The sequence below is a fragment of the Emys orbicularis genome, chromosome 3 (genome assembly GCF_028017835.1).
Source record: "Emys orbicularis isolate rEmyOrb1 chromosome 3, rEmyOrb1.hap1, whole genome shotgun sequence".
NCBI classification, from domain to species: domain Eukaryota; kingdom Metazoa; phylum Chordata; order Testudines; family Emydidae; genus Emys; species Emys orbicularis.
Window position 1 is genome coordinate 125,020,211 of NC_088685.1, and position 19,596 is coordinate 125,039,806.

A 19,596-nucleotide genomic window follows, 5' to 3' on the forward strand; every position below is an offset into this window, starting at 1 on the left:
TATTTATCTGTTCCCCTCAATTCCTCTGACTTTTCCTTTTACATTTACTCCTATCTTTACCCATTCCTTAATTTAATTCTATCCTTTATGCTAATAAAATTGTTCCTTTAAAATTGTTTGGTCCTCAATTAATTTTAATATTCATTATACATCCACTATGACCACCAGGACATTAATTTATTCACCTATCCACTAGGTACACAGAATCAAATTTAGTTCCAGCAACTAGCCAGCCATGGACTGACACCTATCATGAGCCCAAGGAGTGGAAAAAATGCAAGGTCCATTAGTCCGAAGCTGGGACACAGAGTCCCTGGGAGGAGCAAATGCACTACACCATCCCTAGAAAGGGGGCTACACACAAAATATTTTCCACATGGCATTTATCTGCTATTTCCGCCCCCTGGTTAAACCTGTAGCTAAATATTTTACTGACTGTGATGTAAATTATATCCAGTAAAACACACAAAATATTCAATATAATCAAGTCAATGCTGCTATTAGAAACTTAACTTTTGGTTTTCCTCGCTTTTTGCCCTTTTAACCGCAATCACATTTTATTACATCCACGATTGGCATTTAATAGACAATACTGTAGCATGCCTGGCTCTATCAAACATGACCCCACTGGCAAAAATAAAGGAGGACTTGCGGGGGCACTAAGATCCAGGTGGTGCCTCCGACCTCCCCCTCCAGCTATGTGGCTTTGGGGGAAAATTGCAGAGAGGAGCCAGCCAGATACTCCAGGGTGGCAGGTAGGAATAGAAGCAGTCAAAGCAGGGATCGCTTTGTTCCTTTCAGTCAAAACTATAAACAGTTTGAGTTCCTCTGCCATGTGCCAACTGGCAGTTTACTTCACCCCCTCCCAGTCTCTTCACCTCAGCATCACACCATACCTGCCTCTCCTTACCCTGTTCTCCTCCACCCTGTCCCCCTCAACCCCCTTCCCTTCCTTTTTATTTTCCATTTAGCTGATTGCCTCCTAACTAAACCCACCTTCCAAAATATTGTTTAGAACTAACATGCCATTTGCCACCATTGCATTGTTCATTCTGAACGTGTCTCTCTCCTGTCTATTTAGATTGTAAGCTCTTCAGGGCATGGACCACCTATTACTTTGTGTTTGTACAGTGCCCCATTCTTGATTGTCCCTTAACACTTCTTATCATAACAATCCTCCCTGTGAGCACCATCATATATAAATTGCACACACCTATTCCAATGAGGTATTCACCTGCAGGGGAAGGCAGGAAATGTTTGCACAGCCATCAGCCCTAGGAGTCTGACCAGCAAGAGAAGCGCCTCAGTGTCAGAAACTCCCCAGAGAATGTGCATATTCTATAAATCCCCCAGCCTCCTAAACATGCCCTCTCTCCCAGCAGCATTACCCACTTCTGAGATGGAATTAGCAAAGTGTAGTCCCAAGTGGAGTGGGGCTTTGGGGTGCCTTGTAATGGTGCAATCCCGCTCTGGGCAGACTTTCCACCATCAGAGGAATCTCAGGACTGAATCAGACCCAGGGTCTTCAGTTTTAATGCTTATGGTATTTCACAATAAAACTCCCAACTGAATTGAGGAATGGCTTATTGAACAATTCTGAATATGATGCAATTCACCAAGATCCTTTCTCTGCAGATTATTTGCCACAAAGCATTGTCTCATTTAAATTCAAAAGGGGATAAGGAAAGCATCCTTCCAATTTATTGGATCTGTCTCAAAGAACACAATGGCAAGTAGCTCTTGTAACCCAGTGGTTTTTAACCTGTGGTCTGAGGATCCCTGGGGGTCCGCCGACTATGTCGAAGGGGTCCACAGACGATTTTCGATAACATATAACAGTGATTTTCAACCTGGGATCCGTGAACTCCCAGACTATGTCTAAAATTTCCAAAGGGGGACCCCCACCTTCATTCAAAAATTTTTAGGGGTCTGCAAATGAAAAAAGGTTGAAAATTACTGTTGTAACCAAACTTGTATTCCATCTTTTATTCTCCACAAAGCTTCACTTTTCAGGGTCAGACCTAAACAAAAGTACCAACCAGAAGCATCTTCTAATGAGTAAGTATTTGAGCTCATTTAGTGAAAGACTCTTTTGAAGATAGAATTTCCGATTTTAATCTTAAGATTCTGCTCACATGCCTTCAGGTGCCTTCTGTAGGTAAAGGTCATCAAGACTAGACAAAGAGAGAGAGTCACTAACGATGAATTAGTCCTTAATACCTTTGATTTCAACATGCTATTTTGAATTCAAGTATGTGATTATATTTCTCGTATCCTCAAGAAGTACAACAAAACTCTTCCTCTTCCTGGCATTAAATCATGCTTTGAAAGGCCAAGAGCCACTTCCTTCTCCTTCCTAGCCCAATGTTTCAGCAATGTAACAAAATTCAAAGAAACATATTATGACAGGTAATCATTTGCAAACACACAACTCTTTCAACATCTGCCATGTTCGGCTTCATTTTATAGCATCTGTCTTGGCAATATAAATTGTGCTTGACTTCAGAGGTGCTCTGTTCAGTACAGTGAAGAAAAACAATCATGACAACTGAAAAATAAAGCACAGTATGGGGGGGAGCTGGAAATGTAAAAGCTGTTTGCTTTTTCCTAGCTTTCTTCTAAAAGAGTAACAGGGTTATGTTAGTTTTCTTGTCTTCTTTAAAGAGCAAAGCATTGCCACTGGAAGAAAAGTGACAACAATCACATTTTTCTGAGAGGTGCCAAACAAACTCAAGCCTTTCAACAACAACAACAAAAAATCCCCTTAAACAGCTGGACAAAAAGAAAGCAATTTAGTTCAGCATACGCAGATGAATTATGTCACTAGAAATTTCCTGCTACAAGAGGTTTGGTTTTTTTCTAAAAAACAAGAGGCTACATTGCATGCAACCCAAAAAAGCAGCAACTGAAAAATAGGCACTCAAGACTGAATTAATGGGGGGAAGACACCACATGTGGCATTACTACATCATCCCCATAAATTTTATAATTAATTGCTTTGCCTTAGTTTCCTTTTATATACACCTTCATGTTATGCTCCAAAATGTGTAACTGTACAAATTCACTCTGGACTGAAGCTTGACAACTTAATACTCAAGGTGCTCTGGAATTTTTGTTGTTATTTTAAGATAAAAATGAGGTCATATTTTAAATCTAATTACAGCTTACACAGGAATGTAAAAACACTGAAATGTACTGTCATTATTTCCAGTGGGTTTGTTGCATTTGTTTTTCCAAATGGCTTTGTCGGGGAGAAGGGAGGAGGGGGAACTAGAACACTAGATATGGTTCCCTACCTTGCAGTGGATAGCATACGGGCCGATGGCTGCAGGAAGATGGGGGGCTCTGCTCAAGCACATTAGTCCGTATATACACTATAAACTGCAGGATCGAGATCTCTATAAGCAATCAATCCTTAATAAATCTAATTGAATTTCTTTAGGTAGGGATGGGTAAATGATTCAGTTAAAACAACAATTCTTGGAAATTCAGCAAAAAACCCTGAAGCATATGTAGAAAGTTAAGCCTGCACTTAAATCTGTCCCTCTTCAGCAAAGCAATTGAGCATGTGCTTAATTCTCATAGAATTCAATGAGACTTAAGCACAAGGTCAAGTGCTTTGTTGAATTGGGTACAGAGAAAGAAAAGAAGATTGATAAGGTCCTAACATGGCAGCTGCTTCTTCCAATGTCCCAGTGATCCCTCCAATGGGCCTGGCTTGTCTCCCCACACACCCTGTTTGCTAGGCATAGGTTACTTCTTAGGGCTTGTCTATACTTACCGCGCTGGTTCGGCGGCAGGCAATCGAACGTCTGGGTTCGATTTATCGCATCTTGTCTGGACGCGATAAATCGAACCCAGAAGTGCTCGCCGTCGACTCCGGTAATCCTGCTCGGCGCGAGGAGTAGACGGGGGAGCCTGCCTGCCGCATCTGGACCGCGGTAAGTTCGAACTAAGGTACGTCGACTTCAGCTACGTTATTCACGTAGCTGAAGTTGCGTACCTTAGTTCGAATCGGGGGGTTAGTGTAGACCAAGCCTTAGTTAACATTTAGTGTGCTTTGTAATCCGCTGTGCACTGTAGTTTCAGTTTCAATTTCAATTCAGCTGAAGCAGGGCACATCACAGTTTACATAGCACCCACATACTACAGGGACTAATTAAATTTCCCAACTACAGTAGATTAATTAAAGCTACATAAGAGGCAGACAGACATCCAGAGTGGATGGCCTCTTTCCTAGTCTAGCCCCATCTTAAAACCCAAATGTTTGCTGGCACGTCGATTATTTTTCCTGTGAAATGACCACGTAAAACCAGAGAAGTTCATAAGGATTTGGCTAAACCTGATTTAAAAGGAGTCTTCTAGAAAATGACTTTGGGTAAAATTTTCAGAAGTTCCTAAAGTGACCAAGGAACCATATTACCATTTTCTAAAGTGACCTGGGTATTTAGGAGCCCAAGTCCCACTGACTTTCAGTGAAACTTGGACTTTTAAGTACCTGGGTCACTTTAGAAAATGGGAGTCAGGCTCTTCTGAAAATTTTACCCATAATCACTTTTAAAAAATCATTTTTATTTTAAAAATTGATGTAAATATGGAGGGGCTATGATGAGCTCTCTTTTCTACCTAACTAATGAAATACAATAATTATGTATTTACACACCTTACAAGTCATAGGGTTTTTTTTAAATCTATGCTTCCTTTCAGATAATATTCTATTCTTAACACAAAAATAAATATTTTAATGGTAGTTCAGACCCAGGCAACATATGCCTTTTTTAAGATGCAATTTTATTCATTTTATGTGACAGTCCCTAATTTATTTATATATATTAAAATAAATATATTTAAAAATCTACTGCTTGGGTCACTCAATTTATTTCCTCTAGACTATTTCCTTTAAGTAAAGCAGATTACATTAATAATACATTAGTTTAATTAAAGCAGAAAGGAAGGCTGGTCCAGAGTTTACAGTGTTAGCCGGGAGACTGAAGTCCAACTCCATGCTCTACCACAGACTCCCCATTGTGACCTTAGTCAAGCCGCTTAGAGTTTCCTTCCTTCCAACAATCCCCACTTCCTCCTATCTCTTCCTGATTTAGTTGGTGTTGGTCCTGCTTTGAATAGGGGGCTGGACTAGATGACCTCCTGAGGTCTCTGCCAACCCTAATGTTCTATGAGTCTATGAGCGATTAAGTGATTTAAGAGCACAAGTCCCATGACTTTCAAGGGGAAATAGTATCTTTCAATAAAGTAGGTGCTTTTGAAAATCCCACCTTTGGTCTTTCTGGGTATCAGTTCCCTATCTCACAGGGATACTGTGAAGGTAAATACATTAAAGATTGAGTCACTCAGATACTACAGTAATGGGACCAGAGATGTACCCTAGACAAAGCTTCCATATTGCCATGCCAAGAGGAAACAGCTGTTACCTTAGATCACCCAGCTGACAGGTAAAGTTCACCTCCATGCAGTCTATTAGGGAACATTTAAACCTCACTCTCAAATGATAGGTGTCACTAACTGCAGCTATCCAGTATTTTTATGGGTGTCACAGGGCAGGGTTCCCTCACCCTGGATTTCTTGCTGCAAATGGCCCTCACACATACCAGGGGCAAGTTCAACACCATGTACTTTATTTACAACATATTTTGCAAGTGTTTGTTCCCTACAGCATAAGGCTTTTCCCCAAGCCTTTACCTACTACTAAGGCGGGGGGGGGGGGGGGGAGGGAAGGGGAGAAAGAGAGAGAGAGATCTCACCTCTCTGAGATCCTGGACTTCTTAGCCCTTCCTTCCAACAATCCCCACTTCCTCCTATCACTTTTTGTCTCTCTTTTAACCCTCCTCAGCTGCTGAGCTGTCTCTCCTTGTTGATTGGTTAATCACTTTGTAGTTAATCACTTATCTTGGCCCTTTGGTTCATGTGGGGATGCTTACCAAGTGCAGAGAGTGGTGAGTCAGCTTTAGGCTACTCACAGTGTCACAATGGGATAAATGCAAAGTCCACTATAAGCCTGCTTCCAGATTTTGCAGTTCCCACCCTGTGTTTGATCTACAAAAATGAAGGAGGCAGGCTGCCATCTTTATTTATCTAAGGTTCTGATCTCATGATTGGCTCTGTAGAAGTGGACACCTGGGTAGAACCCTATTCTGGCTATGGGGTCTGTCCATATGGACTGGATTGCAGGATAGGGGCTCAAGCACGCAGTCCACAAACTCACTGCAGACAGCCTATTTTTCAGTCTCATATCTGACACTTTTCCAGTAAATAAAATATAAATTACTGAATGCATAAACAGATGGATATTAAAAAAAATAACCCAAGCATGCTAGAAATGAAAACACTCATCTGAGTTATAACTCATGTGTGTAATCCCTAATATACACATTTATCTTAAAAGGACACTGTCAGGATGTTCTTCACAACTTTTCAAATATGTGTTATTAAATTCAGTGCTTGTGGAAATTGTTGGATTGACAGTTCTAGAGACTAATGTATCCACAGGGCAGATACAGCACCGAGTGCCAGTAAAAGTTTCCTCCCCACCAAACCAACAAAGTTCCTCAGATATGAACTAGAAGGCGACCTTTGGGGACAAAACAGCAGTACTTCCCCCGTCGCTCATTCAACCCATGACCTCTCTTACTGAGACTGACCACTAGGGTTCCAACCACAATATCAGGTGAAAGGTAATTGCTTACTCATTTCACCCTTAAAAACTCTACATTAACATCTGTTTCCTTTAGAGGAAACCCCCCCCCCACACACACACACATCTTCATTTACATGTGTCCATCCTAGTTTGTCAATGCAAGGAGGACAGTAATGTATTCATTTTAGAAATGATTACAGTGTAGACATACCCTTAGGCTTTACGGGCTACTACCAGTACAACTATATTTTTGTAGCTATTTCTGCAGTCATCTAAACAGTTTGCAACAAATGTAATTGAGTTGTGTCCACCCAACAGTTTTTTTCACAACACAATCTTTGCAAACTCTAACACTCTAGCTGTGTCTGTATTGCTGTGTTTTATGAAAATTTGGGCAGCTCTCCCAGTGACTCAGCAAGGTATATAGTCTCCAGAGGACTGAGTGGCATCAGCATCACATGATGCCACGTACTGTGGCAAGACCTACTGCACACAGAACTGGAAGGAAGGAGGACAAGCCAAATAGGTTGCACAGGCACAAACTAGGTAGCCCTGTCCACACCGTAAGACATTGATTACAGGAAGACAGTGGTGCCAGATTAGGCTTCTAGCATGGACAAAATATGGTTAGCAACTATGGTTACTAGTGAGTATTATTCATGTAGTGTGCACACACACTGTTTAGAGCCAGCCATGCTACAAAGGGTTACAAACTTGGTTAAAAGGGATACTGTTGACGGGACCTGTAAAGAGCTTTCAGTGACCAAGTAATGTTGAGAGACTAAGAGAGAAATATAATTCTGGTTCCCTAAGTACCAAAACAGAAAGATACCAATTAGATTTGCATGATTGGCATTGATTTGAGGACTTTAACCTGAAAATACTTCAGTCTCAAGGATTTAAATAATACAGCAAGTACAAGCAAAACAAAGAAAGGTCACTTCTAGTGAGTACAAAAAGGCAAATTTGTATTTAAGGATTGGAAAGAAGTGGGGAATCACAAAGTTAAAAAAGGGAAAGGGAACAATTCCATGTAGTGCTGCTGTCAATGATGCAAGAATTCTGATTTTAAAAATTGGTAGCAGGTAACTACTGCTTTCAGTTCTCATCACTCAGAGAATCACACTATCTAGTACAGCTATTCAAATGCGGCAAAAACTTTTCCCCAAAACATTTGTTAAAATTCCAAATGACTATTTGGTTTGATCATGTTCACACTCCTTTTTTATTCCCTACTTGCAAATGTTTTTGTGCAGAATTTTTTCTTTGTACAAATGTTTGAGGAACAGCTGTAGTTCCCATCAATGTCTGTCAGATATGGACACAGAAGCAATGAGACACAAACACCAAAATATGCCTAAATGCAGATCCTTCAACTTAACTTAATAATTTATACCTAAGTGGGATAATCACTAAGTAGGGTTCCTCCAGTGCAGACCTCAACTGGTATCAATGACTCTTGATTTAATACAAGTCTGAGGGTGGGTGTGAATGCCATGCTGCCTCTTCACCTTCAGGCCTGCCAAGAGAGCTTGATTGGATGCCAGAGTCCTGATTCAGGAAGCCTACCCAACAGCTCTCACATTTTTCTCTCATATCTCACATCTCAGATATCCTTTAGCAGGTCCAATGGCTAATACTATTCCCACATATCCAGACATCCAGACATGTATCTCTGGATTTATATTCACTACTCATCATTCCTTATTATCTTTAAGCCAGGAGTTTCAATCAATCAAGAAGGAAAACAATACCGTGTGACTTAGATGACCAGTCTCACACCATAAATAACAAATTGTGGGCACGCAAAGTGAATAACTCCTACGTTGAACACTGCCCATCCAGACTACCCTGCTAATACTTATGAATAACTAACATATTTACAAAAATCAGGATTGTTTTGTGAATGAAACTTGGGCACAGAAAATGGGCTTGATTTGACCCACTTTATTGTACATAGAATGATGCTGGGGTAAATCAGGTACATATAGCAACTTTGGATATTCTGCAGCAAGTTAGCTCCAATGTTGACTGCCATCGGGCAAACAGGTGCACTATCACTTCATTCTTCAATCCCCAAGGGCACCTTCTTAAAAGAGACACTTCATGCTTAGTCGAACTTTGGAAACATGATTTAAACATATGTCAGTTCTCCTATGTATTTGCAGCTTTTTTTCTTACTTCCCAAAGTAGTGTTCAGATGAAGATAAATGAATTTTAACAGAAGTTTTCAAGCTGTGGATCATACCTGTAGAGCAAATTTCTTAAGGATCCTTAGAAACCTCAGTTGCACTTAGGTAGGAGAGATTTTAATTTTGGATAATTTAAAAACTGACTTACTTTGACTGACATTTAAACATGTTATTTATTTGTAACAGGTGTTTTTTTCCTATTTGTAACATGAATTTGCCCAAAAAAACAGGAGTACTTGTGGCACCTTAGAGACTAACAAATTTATTAGAGCATAAGCTTTCGTGGGCTACAGCCCACTTCTTCGGATGCATATAGAATGGAACATATATTGAGGAGATATATATATACACACACACATACAGAGAGCATGAACAGGTGGGAGTTGTCTTACCAACTCTGAGAGGCCAATTAAGTAAGAGGAAAAAAAACTTTTGAAGTGATAATCAAGATAGCCCAGTACAGACAGTTTGATAAGAAGTGTGAGAATACTTACAAGGGGAGATAGATTCAATGTTTGTAATGGCTCAATGTTTCGTGGCTGTAACCCACGAAAGCTTATGCTCTAATAAATTTGTTAGTCTCTAAGGTGCCACAAGTACTCCTGTTCTTTTTGCGGATACAGACTAACATGGCTGCTACTCTGAAACATGAATTTGCCCGTTAGCTTCCAAGAATGACCTTTCCTCTGCCTCTTTGATTGTGGTATAGGCAATGTCATCCCCTCAAGGACGGAATTCATCATAGGCAACTGACCAAAAGAAAGGTCCTAGGGCTTTTAACCATTCCTTTGTTTTTTTGACATTTCAACCTGAGCTCTCTTCTCCCTTGAATTAACTGCCACAATCACTGCACGATATTGTCTCCAAAAGGGTGATGCTGATCTGTAAGCACCTGCCAGAGATATGTGGAGATATAATTTATGGTACATCCTCCCCGAATGTGGGCAGTTGTTCTGGCCCTAATTCCTTAAACCAAACCACTGAGATCCTATAATAAAAATCAAGCAATGCCACAGCAACAATTGTTGGCTGAGGATGTTAAGAAGGCATCTTATTTTGAGGATTTGGGCCTTTTAAGACCACTGTGTATATTTATGTAAGCTTCTACTGTGAATATCGTTTGGGTCATTTATCCTATATTAACTGGTACATTTTTAGAACTGAGCACAGTAGTAAGTTTATTTACATTATTAAAATATCACCAACACATTTAATGCCCTGTCACATTGCAAAATCATTCGTACTGTATAATGAAACAGTCCCATTCATCAAGATAATATGGTAGAATCCACACACTTGGGAAGCCCTGGTGGAGAGCGGCCTTTTGCCCCGATTAAGTAAAATTTCAGATTAACATAGGATGCCTTTTCAATATGATCACTACTGCCCAGGGAACTGCACAACTGGGGCAGTAAGCTGTCACTTTACTGGACCGACCCGTGGAGCTGAGAGGAGGCATTATCTACACGGATAGGGATTCAATCTGCTGGTGGCAGGGTCAGCTTGAGTTGTCTGGCATGGTGGCCAACACATGCAGGATACACAGAAGGAGCAAGCCAGCAGCCAAGAGTGATGAAGCTCTATATATGTTATCAAGCACTGTCTGCATATATCACAGCTAATGAGGGAATGAAAACTTATGAGAGCAAATGGAAAGAACCAGCATGAAAATGAGACACACACACACACACACCAACACCTAAGCACCACTAACTTCCTTGAAGGTGTCCCAATTAAGTGGAATTGCCAATCCTATTAAGCAGTAGTCATTGCCATTAAGTACTGTATCTTTAGGTTCAAACTGGTTCTCTGGGAGATGTTCCGATTAAGGGAGTTGTCTGGATTTACTGATTAAATGCATCCCAATTAAGTGGAATGCACGGCACTAGACTTCACACACAGCCTGGAGTTTAAAATACGATCCCAAAAGTTGGAAAGGTTTCTCAAACTTCAGACTTCACTACAGATTCCACTTTCTTACCATTATATATAAAATGTGGAAGGAAGAAAAAAAGGCAGCAAAAAGCTGACAAACTTGTGTTTGACATTCTAGTTTTGCATTATGAGAAAGATTGTGATGTTCCACATTTGTGTCCATGTCCTGCTTATGACACGTAAATTATGAACAAGCTGAATGACCCAGGAGGGGGGCACAAGCTAGAGGGAAGAAATGGGAAATACTGATTTGTGCCATCAGACAGACATCAAACTATGGCAGTCACGCGTAATAAGCAACATATGATTCGATTTTGACTGCAATTTCATGGGTTTTCTCTCTAAGAGGGCTCATTGGTTTTGATTGTTTTTTTCAGGATAATTTGACAAAATTAGCCTTTTCTGTCTCTTCTTTTTGTTGTTATTTTGCACAACACTTTAGGGAAAAAAGTGAACTGGCAAAATGGTACTGATCTTATTGAAGTCAATGATATCCAATCAAATCTTAACAAACATAATTCATTTGAGCTGAAGACAAATGTAACATCCCACACTATGATGTGATGTCCTGTGACTCAAATCAACACTAAATTTAACTTGAATGCTCATTTTTATCCAAACGACTTGAATCAAGATAATGAGACAAAACAGCTTTAATTCTTCAGCTCAGCTTGCATTCTCCATCAATGTCTAGTATTCTTTTCCCCTTCCCTCTCCCCATACAGTATATAGCAATGGTAACTTCTCCATCGGGATAGCTGAAGCTGTACAGTCCAAGTTAATACTGACCTAGCTTTCCAAACATCAACTCTGTGGGGAAGCAGGGGAAAGCATAAGAAACTACTGCTTCTGATCATGACTGCTCTAACTTGCCATCTGATTGTATCTCCATTTTTCCACAGTGCAGAAAAGTTTCACATCTTTTGCACTGCTGCATGGAGTGTATCTACATACCAGAACATGCACATCAGTCATTGCTTATCAGGAGGGGGGTACTGTCCCATTTTTATAGTACATTGCTACAAACATTTCCTCCATCATACATACCATATGGGAGCATATGGCCTACAGAATTGGCCAACTGCAAAACAATTTTAACAAGTTAGTTATCTAAGGACAAATTGACTCAAATTTTGAATCCATAATGTTCATTTATCTCAAAGAGCTCCTCCTTGAATTTAAATTCTCTCTAGAAGTAACCCAGACTAGTTACTGGACACAGTAGCAGACAAAGCTAATATCTAATTTCATCTTGAAGAGCAACAGGTGGAATAGAACAGTCTTATGCCTGAAATCTCAGCAAAGTTCATAATAAAGTGCATACAACTCAAAAGGGTAGACTGGAATGGTCTCAAAGGATGAGACATCCACTACAGCTTCAATTCTCCAGAAAATGTTCTCTTCATCTGATTTGAAGGAACAATTTTTAAGGTACACAGCAGAAGCCATGTACAGAACTATAAACCCAAGACTCAGTAAGCACTCTAGCAAACCTCTAACAAGAAAAAGGCAGAGGGAATGCATAAAGACTCAATTAAAGGAGGGGAAAAAACCACAATTCACATCTGATTAGAAAACAATATTTAACAAAAGATTAAGAAGAGTTGGAAAGTCTACAAAGCACTAGACACTTTTTTGTTTAATTGTTCACCGATTCTAAGAATATATATAATTTTTCAGAAAAGGAAATTTCCCTTTGTGAACTGTGGTTTTCCTTTTACTAGAATTATATATGGTGTAATATAGATATAGATATATAGATATAATACAGAGAGAGAGAGAGAGAGAGAGAGAGAGAGTTTACACCATGGTAAGTTTGGAGAGTGTTTTATTCTGTTACACTACGAAATTTGGTCGAATTTATAGAAGCTGGTTTTATAGATATTGGTTTTATACAGTCGATTGTGTGTCCCCCCACCTAAAATGCTCTAAGTGCATGAAGTCGACGGACCGCGTCCACAGTACCGAGGCTAGCGTCGACTTCCGGAGCGTTGCACTGTGGGTACCTATCCCACAGTTCTCGCAGTCTCCGCCACCCATTGGAATTCTGGGTTGAGATCCCAATGCCTGATGATGCAAAACAGTGTCGCGGGGGGTTCTGGGTACATGTCGTCAGGCCCCTCCCCCTCCGTCAGAGCACCGGCAGACAATCGATTCGCGCCTTTTTACCTGGGTTATCTGTGCAGACAACATACCACGGCAAGCATGGAGCCCACTCAGCTCAGCTCAGCGTCACCATATGTCATCTGGGTGCCGGCAGACGTGGTACTGCATTGCTACACAGCAGCAGCCCCTTGCCTTTTGGCAGTAGATAGTGTATTACGACTGGTATCCGTCATCGTCGTATTCCAGTTCAATCAGAGGCACCTGGGCAGACATGCTTTGTCTCCTGGAGACTCAGTCCTGCCGGCAGTCCTATTGAACCGTCTTGACGATGATGGCTAGCAGTCGTAGTACAGTATCTTCTGCCAAGCACCCAGAAGATGCCGAGGGCTACCAGTCATGCTGCACCGTCTGCTGCCAGCTTGAGATGTAAAAAATAGATGTATTCATTTGCTTCCCCCTTCCTCCGTGAAATCAACGGCCTGCTAAACCCAGGGTTTTGAGTTCAATCTTTGGGGGGGGCCATTCTGTGTGACAGTTGTTTGTGTTTCTCCCTGATGCACAGCCACTTTTGTTGATTTTAATACCCTGTACCTGTACACCATGTCGTCAGTCGCCCCTCCCTCCCTCCGTCAGACAATAGTTTTGCGCCTTTTTTCAGACCAGACGCCATAGCACTGGGATCATGGAGCCCGCTCAGATCACCGCGGCAATTATGAGCACTATGAACACCACGCGCATTGTTCTGGAGTATATGCAGAGCCAGGACATGCCAAAGCAAAACCAGGACCAGCCGAGGAGGCGATTGCAGCGCGGCGACGAGAGTGATGAGGAAATTGACATGGACATAGACCTCTCACAAAGTATGGGCCCCAGCAATGTGCAAATCATGGTGTTACTGGGGCAGGTTCATGCCGTGGAACGCCGATTCCGGGCCCGGGAAACAAGCACAGACTGGTGGGACCGCATCGTGTTGCAGGTGTGGGACGATTCCCAGTGGCTGCGAAACTTTCGCATGCGTAAGGGCACTTTCATGGAACTTTGTGACTTGCTTTCCCCTGCCCTGAAGTGCCAGAATACCAGGATGAGAGCAGCCCTCACAGTTGAGAAGCGAGTGGCGATAGCCCTGTGGAAGCTTGCAATGCCAGACAGCTACCGGTCAGTCGGGAATCAATTTGGAGTGAGCAAATCTACTGTGGGGGATGCTGTGATCCAAGTTGCCAGGGCAATCAAAGACCTGGTGATATCAAGGGTAGTGACTCTGGGAAACGTGCAGGTCATAGTGGATGGCTTTGCTGCAATGGGATTCCCAAACTGTGGTGGGGCGATAGACGGAACTCAGATCCCTATCTTGGCACCGGAGCACCAAGCCACCGAGTACATAAACCGCGAGGGGTACTTTTCAATGCTCCCTGGTAGATCACAAGGGACGTTTCACCAACATCAACATGGGATGGCCGGGAAAGGTACATGATGCTCGTGTCTTCAGGCACTCTGGTCTGTTTCGAAAGCTGGAGGAAGGGACTTTCTTCCCGTTGGGGATGTTGAAATGCCTATCGTTATCCTTGGGGACCCAGCCTACCCCTTAATGCCATGGCTCATGAAGCCATACACAGGCAGCCTGGACAGTAGTCAGGACCTGTTCAACTATAGGCTGAGCAAGTGCCGAATGGTGGTGGAATGTGCATTTGGACGTTTAAAAGCGCGCTGGCGCAGCTTACTGACTCGGATAGACCTCAGCGAAACCAATATCCCCATTGTTATTGCTGCTTGCTGTGCCCTCCACAATATCTGTGAGAGTAAGGGGGAGACATTTATGGCGGGGTGGGAGGTTGAGGCAAATTGCCTGGCCGCTGATTACGTGCAGCCAGACACCAGGGCGGTTAGAAGAGTACAGCAGGACGCGGTGCGCATCAGAGAAGCTTTGAAAACCAGTTTTGTGACTGGCCGGTGTGAAACTTCTGTTTGTTTCTCCTTGATGAACCCTCCGCCCCCCCCCCCGGTTCACTCTACTTCCCTGTAAACCAACCATCCCACCCTCCCCTCCCCCCTTCGAGCACCGCTTGCAGAGGCAATAAAGTCATTGTTACTTCTCATTCATGCATTCTTTATTAATTCATCACACAACTAGGGGGATAATTGCCAAGGTAGCCCGGATGGGTGGGGGAGGAGGGAAGGAAAGGGACACACTGCAGGTTAAAACTTTAAAACTTTAACACTTATTGAAGGCCAGCCTTTCGATGCTCGGGCAATCATCTGGGGTGGAGTGACTGGGTTGCCGGAGGCCCCCCCACCGTGTTCTTGGGCGTCTGTGTGAGGAGGCAATGGGACTTGGGGAGGAGGGCTGTTGGTTACACAGGGGCTGTAGCGGCAGTCTCTGCTCCTGCTGCCTTTCCTGCAGCTCAACCATACGCTGGAGCATATCAGTTTGATGCTCCAGCAGCCGGAGCATCGACTCTTGCCTTCTGTCTGCAAGCTGATGCCACCTATCATCTTCAGCCCGCCACTTGCTCTGTTCAGCCCGCGATTCATCCCGCCACCTCTCCTCTCACTCAAATTGTGCTTTTTTGCACTCTGACATTGACTGCCTCCACGCATTCTGCTGTGCTCTTTCAGCGTGGGAGGACATCTGGAGCTCCATGAACATATCATCCCGAGTCCGCCGTTTTCTCCTTCTAATCTTCGCTAGCCTCTGCGAAGGAGAAACATTTGCAGCTGGTGGAGGAGAAGGGAGAGGTGGTTAAAAAGATACATTTTAGAGAACAATGGGTACACTCTTTCACGTTAAATTTTGCTGTTCACATTACACAGCACATGTTCTTTCGTTACAAGGTCGCATTTTTCCTCTTATATTGAGGGCCTGCCGGTTTGGTGTGAGAGATCACTCACGCAGTGCCAGGCAACAGAATTCGGTTTGCAGGCAGCCATGGTAAGCCACAGTCTTTTGGCTTTTTTAACCTTCATAACATTTGGGAATGGTTTCAAACAGCAGTGCCCTCATTTCCCATACCAAGTTGGCCATTTAAAATGGGTTTGCAATGTAAAAGGAGGGGCTGGGGTTTCCGGGTTAACATGCAGCACAAACCCAACTACCCCCCCCCCACACACACACACCCAATTCTCTGGGATGATCACTTCACCCCTCCCCCCCACCGCGTGGCTAACAGCGGGGAACATTTCTGTTCAGCCGAGCAGGAACGGGCACCTCTGAATGCCCCCTTAATAAAATCACCCCATTTCAACCAGGTGAGCGTGAATGATATCACTCTCCTGAGGATAACAAAGAGAGATAAGGAATGGATGTTGTCTGCATGCCAGCAAACACCGGGACCATATGCTGCCATGCTTTGTTATGCAATGATTCCAGACTATGTGCTACTGGCCTGGCATGGTAAAGTGTCCTACCATGGTGGACGGGATAAGGCAGCCCTCCCCAGAAGCCTTTTGCAAAGGCTTTGGGAGTACATGAAGGAGAGCTTTCTGGAGATGTCCCTGGAGGATTTCCGCTCCATCCCCATACATGTTAACAGACTTTTCCAGTAGCTGTACTGGCCGCGATTGCCAGGGCAAATTAATCATTAATTATTAAATACGCTTGCTTTTAAACCATGTGTAATATTTACAAAGGTACACTCACCAGAGGTCCCTTGTGTGCCCTCAGGGTCTGGGAGCACGCCTTGGGTGAGTTCGGGGGTTACTGGTTCCAGGTCCAGGGTGATAAACATATCCTGGCTATTGGGGAAACCGGTTTCTCCGCTTCCTTGCTGTGTGAGCTATCTTCATTGTCTTCATCATCATCATCTTCCACGTACCCCAAACCCGCTTCCCTGTTGCGTGTTTCTCCATTGACGGAGTCAAAGCACACGGTTGGGGTAGTGGTGGCTGCACCCCCTAGAATGGCATGCAGCTCTGCGAAGAAGCGGCATGTTTGCTGCTCTGCCCCAGACCTTCCGTTTGCCTCTCTGGCTTTGTGGTAGGCTTGACTTAGCTCCTTAATTTTCACATGGCACTGCTGTGCGTCCCTGTTATGGCCTCTGTCCTTCATGGCCTTTGAGACCTTTTCTAATATTTTGCCATTTCGTTTACTGCTACGGAGTTCAGCTAGCACTGATTCGTCTCCCCATATGGCGAGCAGATCCCGTACCTCCTGTTCTGTCCATGCTGGAGCTCTTTTGCGATCCTGGGACTCCATCATGGTTACCTGTGCTGATGAGCTCTGCGTGGTCACCTGTGCTCTCCACGCTGGGCAAACAGGAAATGAAATTCAAAAGTTCGCGGGGCTTTTCCTGTCTACCTGGTGAGTGCATCTGAGTTGAGAGTGCTGTCCAGAGCGGTCACAATGAAGCACTGTGGGATAGCTCCCGGAGGCCAATAACGTTGAATTCCATCCACACTACCCCAAATCCGACCCGCAAAGGCCGATTTTAGCGCTAATCCCCTCGTCGGAGGTGGAGTAAAGAAACCGGTTTAAAGGGCCCTTTAAATCGAAAGAAAGGGCTTCGTCGTGTGGATGTGTCCAGGCTTAATTCAATTTAACGCTGTTAAAGTCGACCTAAACTCGTAGTGTAGACCAGGCCTGAGATTATTGGGCAAAAAAGGGTCTGACATGGGGTGCGAAATTTCTGAAAGGACCCAATTTTAATTCCTAAACTAATTACTGCATTTATTTGTAAATTCTCAGAAAATTCATTCTGAGATGAAAGAGTAAGTGCTGTAATTTTGGGGAGGATACACTGTATTTTTCATATAAAATGAAGAGAATGAACCCTAGCATTGAATCTCAATTCAGTCTTAACTGTGAAGTCACTACACGTGCCTCCATAATAACAGAGTTAAATATATAAAAATTGCCAGCAAAACAGTTCTATGGAAAGTTACCCTTTTCTAATACATCAGTTTAAATAAAAAAGACTTCGGAGAACACTGGAATTGGTTAAGAATTGCACTGAAACTGAATGAGAGACCAGTGATGAGTTCAGGAAGACTAGTATGTGCAATATTCTGCAACAAGGTCAACTCAAATTATAATCAACCCATCAGTCTCACTTGAGAACCCAGTGGACAAGTACAAAATGTGGTCATCCAGGACGCCTTTGAGAAGCATCCCTAGAATGTTCCCATTGTAAGTTTTGTGGGGCTGAGAAGATTGCAGAGGAGAGGCGAGGCTCTCATTTTCTAGGAGCAGGGAGAACATAGTCTGCTTAAAGCATAAGCACAGTCATTGATTTAGGGCCTGATGTAAAGCCCACTGCAGTCAGTGGAAAGATTGCCGTCTGTTTTTTGGTTGTTGGATGGGGGGCTAAGGCTATGGCCCAGATTTTTAAAGGTATATAGGCATTATTGTGTTCAGTTTTCAACACTGAAATGATTTAGGAGCCTAAATATCAATTTCAAAAGAATCTTAGACTCGTAGGAACCTAAATCCCATCAACTGTCAATGGGTGTTTGGCTCCTAAACACCTTAAACCCTTTTGAAAATGAGATCTAGGCTCCTAAATCAGTTAGGATGATAGCATGGCCTGCTGAACACAGCAACACTTAAAATACCTTTACAAAATTGGTGCCTACGTTACTAGCAATGTTGTTTTCTCAAATAAAGCTTCCTCTCAGGGACACTAAGTTTAGAATCAATGTAGAAGGGAGAATATAATTATGAATTAAAAATTATGTTAGAGGTAATTTAAAATCTCACAAGACCCATTCAAATGAGTCAATATCACAGCCTTAAGAAAATAAAAGCCATGTTAGCATACCCTGTGGTTGGGTTTGTTGGAAGAAGATGGACCCCACTCTCCAATGCCAACATACCTGCTGCCACCCAATCATACACAAAATAATTTAAACATAATACTCTTGGCAAAAACAAAAACACAACACAATCACATTACTTTGTTCCATGAAAGGAGCAATGTATGCATCTTCTTGGAGAACTTTACAAAGGAGAGGGGAAAGTAGTATTATGATCCCTAATTTATGGATGGGCAAACTAAACCAGAGACAGGTTAAGTCAGTGGCAGAATGGGAATAGAATCCAGATGTCCTGACTCCCACTCCATGGCTCTGAAGACCAGGGGCAGGGCCGGCTCCAGGCACCAGCTGAGCAAGCTGGTGCTTGGGGTGGCAGATTGTACGAGGCGGCATTCCACCCAATCCTAGGGCGGCACGGCCGCTTTTTTGTTTTGTTTTGTTCCGCTCCGGCCGCCCTGTAGCGCAGGGAGTCCCCCTGCACCCTGGCTCTGGCCGCGCCGCAGGTTTTTTTGTTTTTTTTTTGCCGTTTTTTGCCGCCCCGGTTTTTGTTTTTTTTTTGCTTGGGGCGGCAAAAAAGCCAGAGCCGGCCCTGACCAGGGGATGCTGTAATCCTACAGCATATACATACATACAATAGACTAGATATTAAAGAGCACAAATATCTGAGTAGCCTCTGGATGGATCTAATGTGTTCCATTACTTGGCTCTAATGTTTAAATGAAGTGCCAAGTATTCATGTCATCATATCATATGGGAGTGTGTCTGCAATGAAAGATTATTATTTAAGAAACTATATGAGGAATATCTTCTAAATGAACCCTGTTAAGGATGGCTCCCCAAAATCATTTTCAGTAGACTGACAACCTTTCTAATTCTAGTTTTAAAGCTTTCTCTGCAGTGGGCTTTGCTCTTCTGGAGTTTCTACTTGTAAGTTACGGATGATTATTCAATCTTTCATCAGCT

General features: G+C 42.9%; 1 protein-coding gene across 1 annotated transcript in view; it reads right to left on the reverse strand.

Moving 5' to 3' along the window:
- The window catches only part of PRKN (parkin RBR E3 ubiquitin protein ligase), a 1,248,251-nt gene that overhangs the window by 663,683 nt on the left and 564,972 nt on the right, over positions 1 to 19,596 (reverse strand). The window lies entirely within an intron of this gene.